The 16,797-nt window shown below is 41.8% G+C and overlaps 1 protein-coding gene across 3 annotated transcripts in view; it reads right to left on the reverse strand.

The window, feature by feature from the left end:
• Positions 1-11,201, reverse strand: part of NLGN4X (neuroligin 4 X-linked) — a 273,134-nt gene extending 261,933 nt beyond the window's left edge. For 2 of the 3 annotated variants that reach the window (XM_068141686.1, XM_068141670.1), the window contains exon 1: positions 10,849-11,201. The gene's annotated coding sequence lies outside the window, so the exon portion shown is untranslated. Of the gene's footprint in view, positions 1-3,536; positions 7,726-10,848 lie in introns of those variants that run through there. The other variant, XM_068141678.1, reaches the window with a different exon arrangement.
• Between the last annotated feature and the right edge of the window lie 5,596 nt (positions 11,202-16,797).

Below are 16,797 nucleotides of genomic sequence, written 5' to 3' on the forward strand. Positions count from 1 at the left end.
GTGTGGCTGACACCCCATTGGTCTGTGTAGACATCCAGTGAGATCTGGACAGGCTGGAGAGCTGGGTGAGGGCAAACCTCATTAAGTTCAATAAGGACAAGTGCAAGGTCCTGCATCTTGGGAGGAATAAGGTCTGTGGTGACGGGTTGGACTTGATGATCACACCTTGGTGATACTGTGATACTAGATAGAATAGAATAGAATAGAATAGAATAGAATAGAATAGAATAGAATAGAATAGAATAGAATAGAATAGAATAGAATAGAATAGAATAGAATACACCAGGTTGGAAGAGACCCTCAAGATCATCGCGTCCAACCCATCATCCAACACCACTTAATCAACTAACCCATGCAACCAAGCACCCTGTCAAGTCTCCTCCTGAAGACCTCCAGTGATGGCAATTCCACCACCTCCCCGGGCAGTCCATTCCAATGGGCAATCACTCTCTCTGTGTAAAACTTCCTCCTAACCTCCAGCCTTCCCCTGGTGCAGCCTGAGACTGTGTTCTCTTCTTCTGGTGCTGGTTGCCTGGGAGAAGAGACCAACCTCTGCCTGTTTACAACCCCCCTTCAGGTAGTTGTAGAGAGCAATAAGGTCACCCCTGAGTCTCCTCCTCTCCAGGCTAAGCAGCCCCAGCTCCCTCAGCCTCTCTTCATAGGGCTTGTGTTCCAAACCCCTCACCAACTTTGTTGCCCTTCTCTGGACTCGTTCCAGCAAGTCAACATCCTTCCTAAACTGAGGGGCCCAGAACTGGACACAGTACTTGAGGTGTGGCCTAACCGGTACAGTGTACAGGGGCAGAATGACCTCCCTGCTCCTGCTGGCCACACTGTTCTTAATGCAGACCAGGATGCCATTGGCCCTCCTGGCCACCTGGGCACACTGCAGCCTCATGTTCATCCTACCATCAACCAGCACCCCCAGGTCCCTTTCTGCCTGGCTGCTCTCCAGCCACTCTGACCCCAGCCTGTAGCTCTGCATGGGGTTGTCGTGGCCAATGTGCAGAACCCAGCACTTGGATGTGTTAAATCTCATGCCGTTGGACCCTGCCCATCTGTCCAGCCTGTCGAGGTCCCTCTGCAGAGCCTCTCTACCCTCCAGCAGATCAACTCCTGTCCCCAGCTTGGTGTCATCAGCAAATTTACTGATGATGGACTCAATGCCCCCATCCAGATCATCAGTAAATATGTTAAAGAGGATGGGGACCAGCACTGATCCTTGGGGGACTCCACTACTGACTGGCTGCCAGCTGGATGTGACACCATTCACCACCACTCTCTGGGCTCGGCCATCCAGCCAGTTCCTAACCCAGCTCAGAGTGCTGCTGTCCAAGCCATGGGCTGACAGCTTGGCCAGGAGTTTGCTACGGGGGACGGTGTCAAAGGCCTTGCTGAAGTCCAGGTAGACTACATCCACAGGCCTCCCCACATTCTGTGATAACAATAGGCATCAGTACATGTTAGGAGTTGCACTGCTGAAAAGCAGATTCATGGAGAAAGACCTTGGAGTCCTAGTGGACCGCAAGTTCTCCATGGGACAGCAATGTGCCCTTGTGGCCACGAGGGCAAATGGTATCCTGGGATGCATCAAGAGAAATGTGTCCAGCTGGTCTAAGGAGGTTCTTCTTCCCATCTACTCTGCCCTGGTGAGACCACACCTTGAATACTGTGTCCAGTTTTGGGCACACCAGTTCAAGAGAGACATGGAACTGCTGGAGAGTGTCCAGCAGACAGCCATGATGATGATATGGGGACTTGAGCATCTTGCATATGGGGCTGTTTAGTCTTGAGAAGACTGAGAGGGTATTTGATCAATATCTATAAATATCTGAGGAGTGGGTATCAAGTGGATGGGGCCAATCTTTTTTGGGTGGTACACAGTAATAAGACAAGGAACAATGGATGACAATTTGAACACAGAAGGTTTCACTTCAACAGGAGGAGAAACTTTTTACAGTGAGGGTGACAGAGCACTGGAACAGGCTGCCCAGGGAGGTTGTGGAGTCTCTTTCTCTGGAGACTTTCAAAACCCACCTGGATGTGCAGACTACCTTGATTTTGGCAGGGGAGTTGGACTCGATGAACTCTGGAGGTCCATTCCAACTTCTAACACTCTGTGATTCTGTGACTGGGATTCCTAGTGGACAGCAGGATAACCATGAGCCAGCAATGTGCCCTTGTGGCCAAGAAGGCCACTGGCATCCTGGGGTATATCAAGAGGAGTGTGCCAAGCAGGTCAAGGGAGGTTATCCTCCTCTTCAACTCTGCCATGTGAGGCCACATCTGGAATGCTGTGTCAAGTTCTGGGCTTCCCAGTTCAAGAAGGGCAGGGACTGCTGGAGAAGGTACAGAAGAAGGCTACAAAAATGATTAGGGAACTAGAACATCTATCTTCCGAGGAAGACTGAGAGCTACTTTTGCTTGTGCTTGAATGCCACTCCATGACCACAGCAACTCAATTGAAGATAATGGTACGTGCTAAATGTACTGTTAGCCCACTGCATTTCAGTAACATCTCATCTCTGTACCACGTAAGAGCATATAAGTCAATGCAGAATGCCTTTTAGAGTCCAGGAGTATAAAAATCTTACTGGCCTTTCTAATTGCTCTGTTGCAGCTGGCCTGCATTATCAAATCACTAAAGCAATGGATCTCAAACATTATCTATATGTAAAGATGACATCAAATCAATATGAACACTAATAATTTATCTTCAAAAAACATTATTCAATGTACTTCAATTAAAAGATCTTAAGAAATAAAAAATGTAAGATTAACCAAAGTAATGCATTTTCTTAGTAACGGTTAACCTGTTTAGACTGAAGCTGTACGTCTACCTATCCTTCACTATAACTTGTGCACCTGAACTAAAGCAAAGCATTAGCACAATTAGAATTAAATTAATATGCTCACCTCTTCCCTAAAGAGATTTCCTCCAGTTCCACAATTAATTTCCAGTCATGCCAATTGCTACTATTTAATCTGTCAAAAACCAGTGGATCTACATCCTCTGTTCCCCAATTCACCACCTGCATGCTGGAAACTACACATGAAAATTTCTAATTTGGGCAGCAGACCTACTGCTGGCTGTGTTAATACAAATTAACAACCTCAGGCACCACAGCTCATTTGTCCAACTGTGTGTAATTTGCAGAAAGTTCTACTTACCTTCACGCCATTGTGTACTGAGAATTTATCTTTCATGTAGATGATGCAAAATGTATTAGGCAGACATTCTAATAACTGCATTAGTAACAAGAAATTTATTTGGCTTGGGAGACTCCAGCCAACAACTCAATGACTATATACCTGACTGACAAGCAACACTGATTGATTAATGTCTTCCCGAAGCAATGCACTGAGACACTTTCTCTGAAGCTCAGGTGAAGGGTACCTTTCCCACAGCAATAACTCACTAGATAACTCACTGGAATCTTCTTATTTGCCTGAGGGATACCATGAAATACAAATACATACAGCCCTATTACATACATCAGATTTTTGGTAATAGAAGATGTACCAAAGATTCATACTTGCTTCACCTCTTCTTCTACAACTCCTCCGGAATCCAGTAGAGGTCACAATCACCTATAAAACAATACTGCAATCTATGATCCAAAAGCAGTACAACTGAATATCCAGGGAGACAACAACAACATTTCAAAATAGTTTGGAGATAAGGCAAAAGATGTCTCTTTAGCACAACCACAGCTAATAAGGTGACTGCCTGGAAGGGTTGAGACAATACATGCTCCTCTATCATCTGGATGTTTTTCTGGTGTGCATAATCATCCACACCTCTAACAAGCTCTTCAAGGAAGGGATGGAGGTGCATTATTTTTCCAGAGCCTACTACTTCCTTTTATACTTTTCAAGCAAACATATGAAGGCATGAAATTGGAAGAAAACTTTTAAACTGCATAACATTGCCAGTTCTATGTAAATACTCCATATAATTCTATATAAATACTACCCACTCAAAAAGACCTGACCAAAAGCCTTTTGAAAAAAACAGGAATCTTTGAACTAAATCCAACAAGATGTAGTCCCATCACACTAATCTTTTAATGATCTTTTAATCTCAGTCCTGGTATGCACATCTGTTAATATTAATGGTTTCTGCTACATCCAATTAAAAAAAGAGTAAAAAATTATTGTACCTTAGATGGCATATGGCTTATATCTTGTATGGTCCCATATGAATAATACACTACTTTTTTTTTCTTTTTTTTTTCTTTTTTTTTTTTCTTTTTTTTCTTTTTTTTTTTTTTAATTTGAAATGGCGTATCTGGAAATCATTCACAGTGGAACAGAAGTAGAATCACATCTGAAAGCATCAATATAATTTACAGTTAATTTATTCTGTATATGCCCAAGTGCTTGAAAGGTATTTCATGAATAAATGGTACAAATTGGTGAAGTAAAGTAATAGAAAGAAAAGGAAAAAAAAAAAGTTTTATCTGTTTTTGGGGAATTTTCAGATGCATAATTACACTATTGGTAGGTTCTGAGTAGTTCCCTGCTCTCTGTATAGTGTCTACAAACAATTTTATTTAACAGAAGAAAAACTGGCTAGCATGTTTACATAGCAAGCTTAAGATTTATGGAAATCTTAAAAATTAAATAAAAAATCAGGTCCTCAAAAGTCAGTATGAAATGAAGATATAAACACTAATAATCTGCTTTCTTTACAAATTCTTTATTTGAAAATGGAGCTATTAGCTTTATCCTTGTTTTATTACATTTGGATGGTTACAAAGTAGGGCTTTTATAAATCAGAAGTGAAAAGTATAGAATATAAGACATTAGTTGTTTACTGGAATAGGATAAATAGGCATTTGGAGCTAGCTACTACACATCCTGTTTCAGCACATAACACCACCAAACAGTAGAGTTATTGAAGTTTGTCCACTTATTTTCCACCAGAGTTCAGAAGCATGAAAGAAATTCTGTTACAGAAAGTGTAACTAGTTTATCTGAGACCTCTCAACGGTGCTTCTAAATAGCTTTTTTGAAAGAAACTTGTTCCCATTAACTATTTTTTGCACTAAGGGGCCAAACTAGCTTCAGTGGAGGGTTAGGATTCAGTTTGCTCTGAAACTAGAGGAGTACATAGCTCCAAACACCTATTTATCCTATTCCAATAAACAAATAATGCAATATATTCCATACTTTTGATTTTGAAGTATAATGAAGCTTGATCACCAATGCAGCTGTGTCTAGCAACAACATCACATGACAGCGCTGATCAACATGGCTTGCCATTCTCACATGGAAAGGCCACTACCTTGACCGCTCAAGAGTGCTCCTTACAAGTCTCTCCCTTCCAGATCTGTATTGGGCCTGTAACCAACCCAGATAAACACTACAACAATAGGCATTTTCAAAATAATCACACCATTATACCACTTCAAGGAACACTTTGGGACAGAAATCCTCCTGTTCATTATTGTCATCTTCCATTTCTGGCTGTATTAGAGCTCTCTCAATAACAGTGACTACCTCCAGCAGATGACAAAGGAAAGGTCTTAAATCTGGACTCATTTACACTGAGAGGTAGAAGGCTATACATTTTCACCTACTGCATTCACCAGATGCAAATCTGAAAGATACTGTTAGATGCAAGTTTGCTGGCATCAAATCATGCCACTACTATTTCATCTGTCATCTGTTATAATGAAGTATTGGACTGTCTGAGTGTCTATAAGTTGTGTAATTAAATCTCAAACCTATTATTTTTATAAAAATAAATTCCTGGGCAAGTAAATAAAATGAACTCATTCATTCTATAAGTGAAATTGTAACAGCCACTGACTGTAGAATTAGCTATAATTGACCACCGTAGGAAGAAAATCAAACACTTTATTTTATAAATCTCTCTATATAGTTACTTTACTATAAAAATATGATGTTCTATTTAATAAAAAAAATCATCCTTTAGTATGATTCTGTCTCAATCTGTACAGTATTTAAAAACAGTCCCTATTTAAGCAATTAAAAAAAAATCTTCTAAAGGAAATCAAGTAATATCAAAATTTGACAGCTACGTACTCCTCTAGTTTTCAGAGCAAACAATCAGTCCATTATGATACTGTCTCAAATACTTTTTTTCAATAAATTTCCATTTTTAAAACTCACCTTTCTTGGAAGGCCTAGTCTCCCCATCCAGTTGCAAATTTCAGTGAGTGCATAAATAACTGAAGGAAGACAAACCTGGGAAGTTCTAACCCTCTACTGAAGCTAGTCAGTGGCATACACTTTGCAAAATACATCCTATGACACTGAGTGGTGTGTGGGCTCAGCACAAAAGACAGCTGAAAGAATGATACATTGTGACATCTGTGACTATAATTTATTTTTAGATTATTACAGTACAAATCTGAGCAATCCTAGCTAAGGACCATCTCAGCATGTAATCACCATGCATTCGATTTGAATTAGGTGTGCCACTGGTAAAGCCCCACTGGAAAAGCCAGTGTTCTACAAGGACTGCTTCTATTCAGATCCTCATGAGAGATATGCATGCAAGCCATAAAGTAACCCTCTTTCATGTATACCTACTTGTAATGTTAAAACTCATCCTCATTAGTTTATATGGGTTAAAGATGGAGAAGCTTGCCTGTAACATCTGCAGAGTCATCTCCTAGTTTTTAAACTCAGCCACTGTCTATAGATTGTATCTTTCAGTTTTTTTCCACCCTTATATTCAAGCTGTGAAAAGTTGATTAGCATTGTGCCTTATCTGTTTGCAAGTAATTTTCCAAGAGTATTGTCAATAAAACTTGTTTTCCTCCACTAGGCAGCAAAGTGTTTTCACTGTGATGCTTGGGTTTTTTTTATTGGTGCTTGCCTTTTTTTTTTTTTTTCCCCTTTCAAAACCAATTTGAGAACTACTAAAACCAATACAATGAGAATCAGAGAATTATTAAAAGGTAACAGAGCTGAGTACATAACCCTGCCAGGTGCGAGGATCAAAATGGCTCACAATGCTTAGCAAAGATTGCCTGAGAGCACCTGACTTGAACTGTGACAGCAGATAGCTGCAGTTGGACATGGCAGACATATATTGATTTGTGCAACTCATGTTTGCATTTTGGTTTTGGTTTTGCTTTTTTTAGACACTCAGCCTTACAATTCAGTGCACATAACTAACCAGTCTTACTCATGCAGAAGATATCTTGAATCTCAATGACAAGTCTTCAAGTGACAGAATAGCTAAATTATATGCTGGTTAAAGTATGATGTTTATTCCTGTCCTACCCAGGTGGAGCTGTTCTTTACATTATCTGATTCAGCCATCAAAGACCAGCATGCATGTTTGAAAGGCCAAGAGGAGGTTGTATCAAAAACTTGTCAAAAACAAATGTGCAAATGTCTATGCAGTAGTCAGTAAATGTTCTTTGAATCACTCTTTTGTTAAAAAAATAAAATCAAGCAGATCCTTGTTTCTATATGATATCTTTAATACAAAGCTTTAGTTAAATAGCTTTTCTTTCTGCCTTTAGCCTTTATCTCTACATGACAGGTCTTCAGCTGGATGGCAATTGACATTTTTATCAAATGCTAAAATTGTCGGGTTATGATCTGAACAAGAATATGGGATCCACTCAGAAGTCTTTGTAAGAATAAAAAATACAAAGGATAGCACAGCATCTCCAGTAAACCTACTGCTTTTGCCACTTTTCCTAATTTAATACACTTGGCCTGTTTCATTCACCTGAGACTTGCTTTTGCTTGCTTGCATTGTGATGCCTTTATAGGAAATGACACTTCATCACTGATAACTGCACTTTGCTGATCAAGAAAAAAAATTGGGAAATTTTTAATTTACCATCTGTATGTTTGTAATAAAGCATTACATTTTAAAACAATATTAGGCAAGTAATAAGTCCCTCCAGAAATGCCAAAGGAAAAAACTGCATTTTCCTGTGTACACAAATGTTCTTCAGTAGAAACCAAACTAAGGGACACTTAAATTCAATGAGAAAAAAAATTAAAAATAAATAATAAAATTAGCTTTTAGTTAGAATCCTCCTGAGGACCAAAGCGGTTTAGATGTCAAGCTGAATTTCACTTTTAATATGTGGTACAAGTAAATAGATTGTACTTACAGCATACCAACAGTAATTGCATCTGTATGACGTACAGGCATTATGACAAGAGAACAGAGAGTAGTAACAGTTGTACTTATGCACAAAAGGGTAATAATTTTTAAGATGATAAAAATGAGTAGACAAAATTAAACTTAATTTTATATTATTCTTAGAAAAGCACATGCTATCATAGATCTTTCTGCTCTGAGTTACCAGAAACTACACGGAATGTTTTAATGTTCTTAGTCTTTAATAAATCATTACAATGATTCATGAGACAATGCATGCAGCCCTCTACTCAGCAGTGCTGCCTATATAGAAGTCTTTAGAGGTGATATTAAAAATGTAGTATCAAATAAATATTTTGCAAATAAAAAGAAAATAAAATACAAGGTCCATATGACATTTGGAATTATCTCACTCCTACAAAGCAAAGCTGTGTTCCTTAAAAGTGATCGAAAATTGGTGGAAATTACTTCTTTTCTTGGGGTTACCAAAAAAATGTTTATTTCTGTAGTGACAATAGAGGATTTATACATCTAATAAACTTGTGTCCCATGGGATATGGACTACTGCCCTTCCATTTATATGAGATAGCTTCATTAATAGTGTTATGTTTCAGAAGGAGAAAAATACCAGAGGTATCCATTTTTGCATAACCGCTTGTAAAATCATTCAATTAATTTTTGCTTTGCCATCACCTAAATACATGCATAGCATTCAATATTCACAATACCAAGCTAGAGAGCTCTTTCGCTTTCTTCTCTGGTGGTTTTAAACACTAAACGTCTGAACTTGCATATGCGATTCTGCCATCCTTAAGGCAAGCAATACTTCCACAAAGCCCAGCATCGCGGAAAGCGGAACACGGGCACCTCGCTTCAAATGCCAGTGCCCCGGCTTGTTGCGCTACCACGGCGCTCTCAGCCCAGGCTGTCACGCCCGACCTGTCATCAGCCTGCTCTCTGCGAGTACTGCGCCCCTACCTCCAGCCTCCGCACGCTTTTCCACCTCCCCGCTTTCATCCCCACCCAGGTCTGGATAAATCCCCCCAGACTTCCCCTCCCCGCGCACCTTTCCCCGCCGGGCTCTCGCCGCGCTGCGCGGGCGGCCCCTGTCTCGCTGGCGGGCTCTGCGCGGTCGCCGGGCGCGGAACTACCCCGCGGCGGGCCGCGGCGCTGCGGCATTGTTAGAAGGGCCCGCACCGCCACCTGGCGGCCGCACTCCGCCACTGCCGCGCCGGCGTCCACCCGCAAACTTCTGTCCACCCACGCCAAGCATCCGAACCGGCCAAGTTTCCCGGCCGCGACGCCATCTATTCTTGGCCTCACTCAAGGCACGACGGTGGGACACCCTCCCCGGTCCCCGCGCCTTTGCACCCCTCCGCAGCCGCCTACGCGGCCCGAGTGCGCGCCTTTTCCGCCTTGACCCTGTGCGCCGGCGGAAATAAGTGGGGGGTGGTGGGGAGAGGGGGAAGAGCGGGTTGAATGGCGGCTGCCGACTCCCCCTTTCCCCCCACTCTCCCGTCGCTGTCTGACAGGTGTCCATCAGGGCAGCTGCAGCGAGGCAGCCCCCGCTCCCCGGGGCAGTGGTGGTGGGCTGGCAGCGGCCTCTCCGGTGAGGAAGGGGCAAAACCGCGGCAGTCACCGCCGCGCCTCACGTCGCCAAGCCCCGCCTCGCCCGCCCCCGCCCCAGCTTTGCAGAGAAGCCGATTTACTGTCGAGCTGGGGGGAATGAGAGGGGGGTTGTGCTGGTGCGTCTTTTTTTTTTTTTTTTTTTTTTTCCCTTATCTTTTCTTTTATTGCCTTCCTCGCCACCGCTTCTGCACGCTGGCTTTGCCCAGTGCCAGTCCCCACTCCATCACGAGCGGAAAACCATGTCCATCACAAAAGCGGGCATTTTACCCGAATCGAGAAAGGAAAGCAAGCGACCAAGCAAGCAAAAGAACAGGAAAAAAAAAAAAAAAAAACACCCAAAACAACAAACAAGCAAACAAAAAATAAAACCCCACCACACAATAGCTAAAGCCGGAGCGGGTGAACCGCAAGAAGAGACAAGATTTCCTCTCAAAAAGCCACCCCCCTTGTTTCCCCACCACCACCATGCCTCTTGGCTTTTTTGTGGTTGTGGTGGTGGCAAGGGAAGTGGTTAACCAAAAACCTACGTGTTGGTTTTGTGCTTCCCCGAGAACTAGGGGCGCACACAGCATGAGGAACCACTCCTGTCTCTCTCCACGCTTGCAGAAACTGTGGCTCTGTTCTTTCTCGCTCTGCTTGTACTGCAGATATTTCTCCCTCTCCATACTCTTCTGTTTATTTGGCTCTACGGCAGAGCTACTTTGTAAACATCTCACACAGAAACCCGGAGTCTTTCCAAAGAGCTGATTGCAGCAAAATGCCTCCAAATAAATTATGGTGCAAGGGAGATACAGCGGACGAGAACGGAGCGGATAAAAAAGAAATAATTTGCATAAATATGCATCTGTGACAACGAGATCGCGTATGATGGTGGAGATGACAGAAAGTATCGCTTTATCATGATGGGAAAAGTAAAAGCACTGAAGACTGCAGCAAACTGCTCGTCCTTTGCCAGAGTATCAACTGCAACACCTTTCCTCTCTCCCCCACCCTCTCCGAAAATGGAAAAAAAAAAAAAAAAAAAAAATGGGGGGGAAGGGCGGGGGGGTGGGGGGGTGGAAGGCAACGGGAAAACATTAAAATGAACATTCAACCCGCAAATCCAGTACTCCTACCTTAACACTGGAGTATCCGCAGACTCGTAAGGGTCTTTTTCACACAGCCAGATTCTTTCGGAAAATCCTCTCAGGCTATCATGCAGCCAGGATTATTCTCACACGGCTCCTGCTCTTTTTTGGAATCCAATGCGATTTGGTTCTCCAAAGGAATGCAAAGACCACGAAGTGTGTGGGGGGAAATATTAAAAATAACAAGAAGAAAGACAAAAGCACTGTATTTGAAGGAAACTCGTGTTCTCGCTTCTAAACGACCTACATTCAGGCAGAAAATTCATCGCAATGAGTGCAAGAGGGAGAGTTGGATCTGCAAGTATGAGCTCTGATTGCCTATGCAGAGACGGAGCCGGAGAGACTGATCTGCAAGGCAAGGCAAGCTGGGGGGGGGGGGGGGGGGGGAGGGGCAGAAGGAGAGAGCGAGGGGAGGGGGGAAGAGAGAGAGGTCCAGGCTGTACCAGGAGCTCTCCTCCTGCTATTGGACCAAACTGAATGAAATTTACAGAGCCGGCAGCCAATAGCTCCCCGCCTTCAGCCTCATCACTACAGAAACTGTATCTCCGTCCACAGTCTCCTGCGGGGAGCGGCGCATCTCCGTTCGCAGCGGCCGTGGTGACAGGGCCAGGCCGGGGCCGGTGATGCTGAACAGGTGGGCGCTGCGCGCACCGGGGAGAAAATCTGCCTCTGAGCCTGTGCCAGTGACTGTGCCTGTCGGGGCACCACACGAGTCAGAGTGTTACTTCCCTGCTCCGTGATCGTATACGGCCAGCGCAGCCTCTGTTAACCCTTTAGAGCTGCAGCTGCTGCAGTACCAGCCTGTTGTTACCACGTTCGCCTATATGCGTTCGCATGGAGCTAAAACTGCAATTGCACATCAACCACTGAAATGTTTTGCTCCTGTACCCTTTCTTCCCTTATAAAAATAACAAAGTAGACGTTTGTTCAGTGCCCAGTCATTTTAAACATTTTTGTTGTCATAAGCAGAGAAGTTATTTGACATCCACATTTTAGTTAGCTATCCGCTGGTATAAAGGTCCAGTGTAAGGGCTGAAGGAGGGGCCCTGTGTTATTGCTAAGTACAACAATAGAAGGTCTTCAGTTCATTTCCTATGAACAATTTTATACTGAGGGTGGTGTAGCAAATATGTGCTCAGGCCTACAACAGGTCTCCCTGGTTTCACTCCATTACCCAGAGTGTGAGCTACTGTACTGAGACCAGATGAGGACTGGCTGAGCTCTCTGAGGATAAAACAAAGAAGACAATAAAGGGATCTTGGAAATCCTTCCATAGTTTAAAACAAAAAGCATAATCATGCCTTTATGAGACTTCCTGACACAAGACTTAAATTAGACTTACACATTATCAAATATTAAAAAAATAATAACTCTAAAATAAATCAGCAGCTCTTCATTCTAGATGTTTATCTTCTACCATCAATGTCAGATACTCAGAAAAGAGCAGATAATACTTTGTTTTCTGAATTCTGGCTGTGGTATAGGAGGTTATCAATCACTTTTATGCTCTCATGTTTCAAGTGGTAAAGAAATATATACTGTCTGATTTAAAGATATTATCTAGCAGACAACAGCAGGCCTGTTATGTGTCTCTTATATAGTGTTTTGTTATACGGTATGAAGTATACCTCCTTCAGTATCACTTAGGAAGGCATGTTTTGGTTTTGATTGTAGTTAATCTAAGTACAGGTGTAATTCACTGACTTAAATCATTTTAGGAAATGTAATAGCTACATGAAACTGTTAACATATTTGTCAGTTAAATAATTATATTACTTAATTATATGTTTTGTCTTACTTATTTTAAGTGACTCTAGTAGCAGGTGTTCATGCAAGTGAATTTTACTGCTTTTGTTATTTTAATAATGCACCCAGAATGTGCAACCAATCCTATTGCTTGACTGAGTGAACATTTTGACACATTTAGAAAAGATGTCATCTTACACTGCCATCTGTCCCAAATTTTGCAGGACAGTCTTTAGTTTGATGAATATGTCATGAATTCTACAAGATAAATTTGGAAGATACTGAAGTATGCAGTAGTTAATCTGAATAACAATCTTCTACCTGTGTTGTAATATCAGGAGGCAATTTATTACAGGTTAGTAAAGGATCATCTCTAATTTTGCAACTAATATTTGCAGGTTTCACCCAAATACTCTTAAACACAGCAATATAGCAAAACATTCCATAGACTCTACATAAAAGTGTTTAAATAAAAGGTGTTTTGTCAGAACAGTGGAATGTGCTTTTCTCCTCTTACAACTTTCAAAAAGCCAAATGTACAATTGAAAGCTATGGTTTATTTGAGAGGGTGTCTGCAGCAATCTGCTGCATGTTTATAAAAACAAGCAGAGGTCCAGGAGCAATCATTCAGAGAGAAGAATGCCACTTGCTAAGTAACACCATCCCTTCTTACAAGGAGGCATTGTATTCTGGTACTAACCCATTTTGACTCTACTTGTAGGCACTGAAATCTAAAAAACTTGGAGAACATGACAGTCCGACTGAAGACAAGCTGAACTCGGCTGTGTTCCATCCTGTGCAACAACTTTTTGTGTCTGTCAAACTGAAGTATCATTCGGTGTCCCAAGACCGATGACTGTAACATTTCCACTAGTTCCTTTCCAAATCAGATACACTGTGCTGCATACTGATGTGGGAATTAATAGCAAAAAAATATAGCTTTTTAAGTAATTTTTTTTAAAAGTGCATCTCGAATTTTGTTTGTTTGATTATTCGTTCCAAACAATTAATATTAAAAATGCAAACTTGAAGCAGGACAAGAGAAACTTGCTACAATTACATGAACAATAGTTGATTCTTTACCCCTCCCTGCCGTTTCCTTGATAGCCAGACTCAAATATTCACAATGCCAGTGAACTTCATTCCCTTTTATACAAGGATGAGCCAGTATGGTCCTAAGACCCCTTGTGGGGTTGGAAGGGAATATTTCTCTAGCTTCATGATGCAAAAGGTTTATCTCCAATGGACTGAAATCCACAATGAATCTCCTGCTCAGATCATGGTATGAGCTCACTTGCAGGGTGATAATACATAGCAGGCATAGTTCTTCATAAGACTTCATGTAAATGAGAACTGCAGAAGAAATTCATGACAAACTGTATAACAGAAAGGAATTAAAAGGAAAGAGAATGAGTACACCAACTACACAGGAAAAATCCAGAGATAATTTTGAAAAGAACATGCAGGAAATTAAGATTTGGGGGAAATAGTACATGTTTCCTATATGAGTAGTCCCAAAATGTTGTTTACTAAATTTCAAGAAAGCCACATTGTTTCCTATGTGGTTTCCTTTGTTCTGGTTTGCTGTTAAAAGACCGAGTTGATGTAACTTACTTTTTTTTTTTTTTTTTGCCTACCAATAATTACACAGATTAACAAAAAATACCACACACAAAAGTTACATATATTCTCAAATTTTAAATCCTTTGTTTATAGTAAAATGAAACGTTCACTGTACTGTTGCTTATGCTACATGCCAGATGAATATCCTGTACAACCCCACCTGCATGGCCAGTATGATACTTTCTGAGTTGTGTTTAGTGAGAACTGATGCTCACTAAAGCTTCTCAAAGAAACTATGATTGTCATGATACATGCTTGACTTTTTAGCTACATTCTAATTCTAATCTTAATGGTTTGTAGTAACACTCTAAGTGGTGTTTTCTCCTTCTGAGAATAGTCCAAACACAAAATGTTGTAGGCATAGGTAAATTAGCACAGCAAGATTACGTCACCTAGTTAGGCAAGCAAAATAGTGAGCAAAATACAGTACTTTTTACTCATGGATCTTCAAAGATGCAACTTTAAACTTCATGAAGGGGGTGTAGACATTGACTTTAACAAAGCCAATATTTCAATCCTGGAAAAATGGAAGCAGTTAAAGGGCTCTGTAACTTATGAGTTTAGGTTTTAGCTGGCTTTAGGTTTTTTGTCTTTCATTTTGTGTTCTCATAGTACCATCTAGTTACTGTTGAACTGAACTATATGAGTGTTTCTTAAAAAACCCCAAAACAGGTTCTACATATGATTAATTTTTATTAATACATAATTGTGCTCACTGTCAAAATCAAATTCCTGAGTCTGACAAGACTGAGCTTCACTTTGCCTTTGTCTATTAAATTAAAAAGACTTTTAATATTAACTTCCTTTTTTTTCAACATACATACTTTACAGATCATGATTAGTCAACCTCCTAACCTTCATATTGTTGAGATAATTAGATTGTGTTTTGTTAGTCTCTTACTACAAGGCAGGCTTTCCAGACTATGATTCATCCTTGCAAGACTTTTCCTAACCTTCACCATTTATCAATACCCTTTAAAAAGTGTAACTCTGAAATAGGATGTAGAATTGTCACTGTAGTCACATTAATTCAATAATGAATGTTGTGGTGGTTTAGGCTGGGTGCTGGCCCGGATGCCACTGCACAGAACACACCTGGGAGGTCCCTACGGGTGGGCCCAGCCCAGGGGGTGGTCACAGGCAGATATTCAATCCCATAATGCCCTGCTCCCCTATAAAATGCCCATGCGGGGTCTCCACTTTCTCTTTCGTCCCCAGCTGCAGCCGAGGTAAAATGGTGTGAGCCACCTCCCTTGGGCCTGCCCAGGCCCAAGGCTGGGTTGGGGGGGAGGAAAGAGCCCTGGGGGGGGTTTGGGTGTACCCCCAGGTGGGGATGGGATGTCCTTGGGTATGTTCTGGGATCTCTCTCGTTGTCACGGTGCTTGTGGTTCTCTGTAAAGCTTTCATTGGTGTTTGTTTTTTAAAATTGTTTTCCTATTTAAACTTTCCATCACTTTTGCAATCCCTTTGTCTGAGTCGTTGTTTCTGCCTGTGGTGGGGAGGGGGTTTGCCTCAACCCATTACAAATGTATATTAATGTGTATTAATTCAATAATCCAAACTCTCAGTTTTGTTTTTGCAAGGATCACATTTGGTTTTGTCCTTTATGTGAGCTGAAAACTCATGTTCCTGTTTACTAATCATGATTTCAACATTTTTTCCCCTGATTAACAAAATACATTTTCTCATCTTCAGGTGTGACGTATGTTCTCAACTTGAATACAGCATATGCAAGGAACCAGATGAGGAGGCCCAGTTCATGAAGGGCTGGTCCTGCTTAACAAACCTGATTTCATTGTATGACAAGGTGACCTGCTTGGTGGATGAGGGAAAGGCTGTGGATCCTGTTTATTTGGACTTCAGTAAAATATTTGACATTGTTTCCTGCAGTATCCTCCTGAAGGAATGGCATGAATATGGCTTGGTTAGGTGGAAGTTTTACTGGGTTTAGAACTGGCTGTATGGCCTGGCCCAAAGAGTGATGGTTAAACATAGTTTGTGCCCAGTTACAAGTGGTGTTTCCCAGGGCTCAGTCTTTGGGCCAGTTTTGTTTAATGTCTCTATCAGTGATCTGGATGAGGAGGATGAGGACGTTCAGTAAGTCTACAGATGACACCAAATTGGGTAGGAGTGTTGTTCTCTGTGAGGGTAGGGTGGCTCTACAAAGGGGTCTGGACAGGCTGGATTGAGGGGCAGATGTCAGTTGTATGAGGTTTAACAAAGGTTCTGCATGTGGATCACAACAACCCCATGCAATACTATGGGATTGGGGATGAGCGGCTGGAAAGTTGCCTGATAAAAAGGGATCTGGGTGTGTTGGTTGACAGACAGCTGAATATGAACCAGCAGTGTGCTCTGATGTCCAAGAAGACCAACAGCATTCTGGCCTGTAGCAGAAATTATGTGGCCAACAGCAGTAGGGAAGTGAGACACTTGAACGTGTCCAGAGAAGGGCAACAAGGCTGTTGAGAGGCCTTGAGCACAAGCCCTACAAGGAGAGGCTGAGGGAGTTGGGATTGTTTAGCCTGGAGAAGAGGAGGCTCAGGGGAGACCTCATTGCTCTCTACA

Source organism: Melanerpes formicivorus, unplaced genomic scaffold, assembly GCF_026170545.1.
Source record: "Melanerpes formicivorus ecotype bairdi unplaced genomic scaffold, bMelFor1.0.p_v2 SCAF_1, whole genome shotgun sequence".
In the NCBI taxonomy this organism is placed as follows: domain Eukaryota; kingdom Metazoa; phylum Chordata; class Aves; order Piciformes; family Picidae; genus Melanerpes; species Melanerpes formicivorus.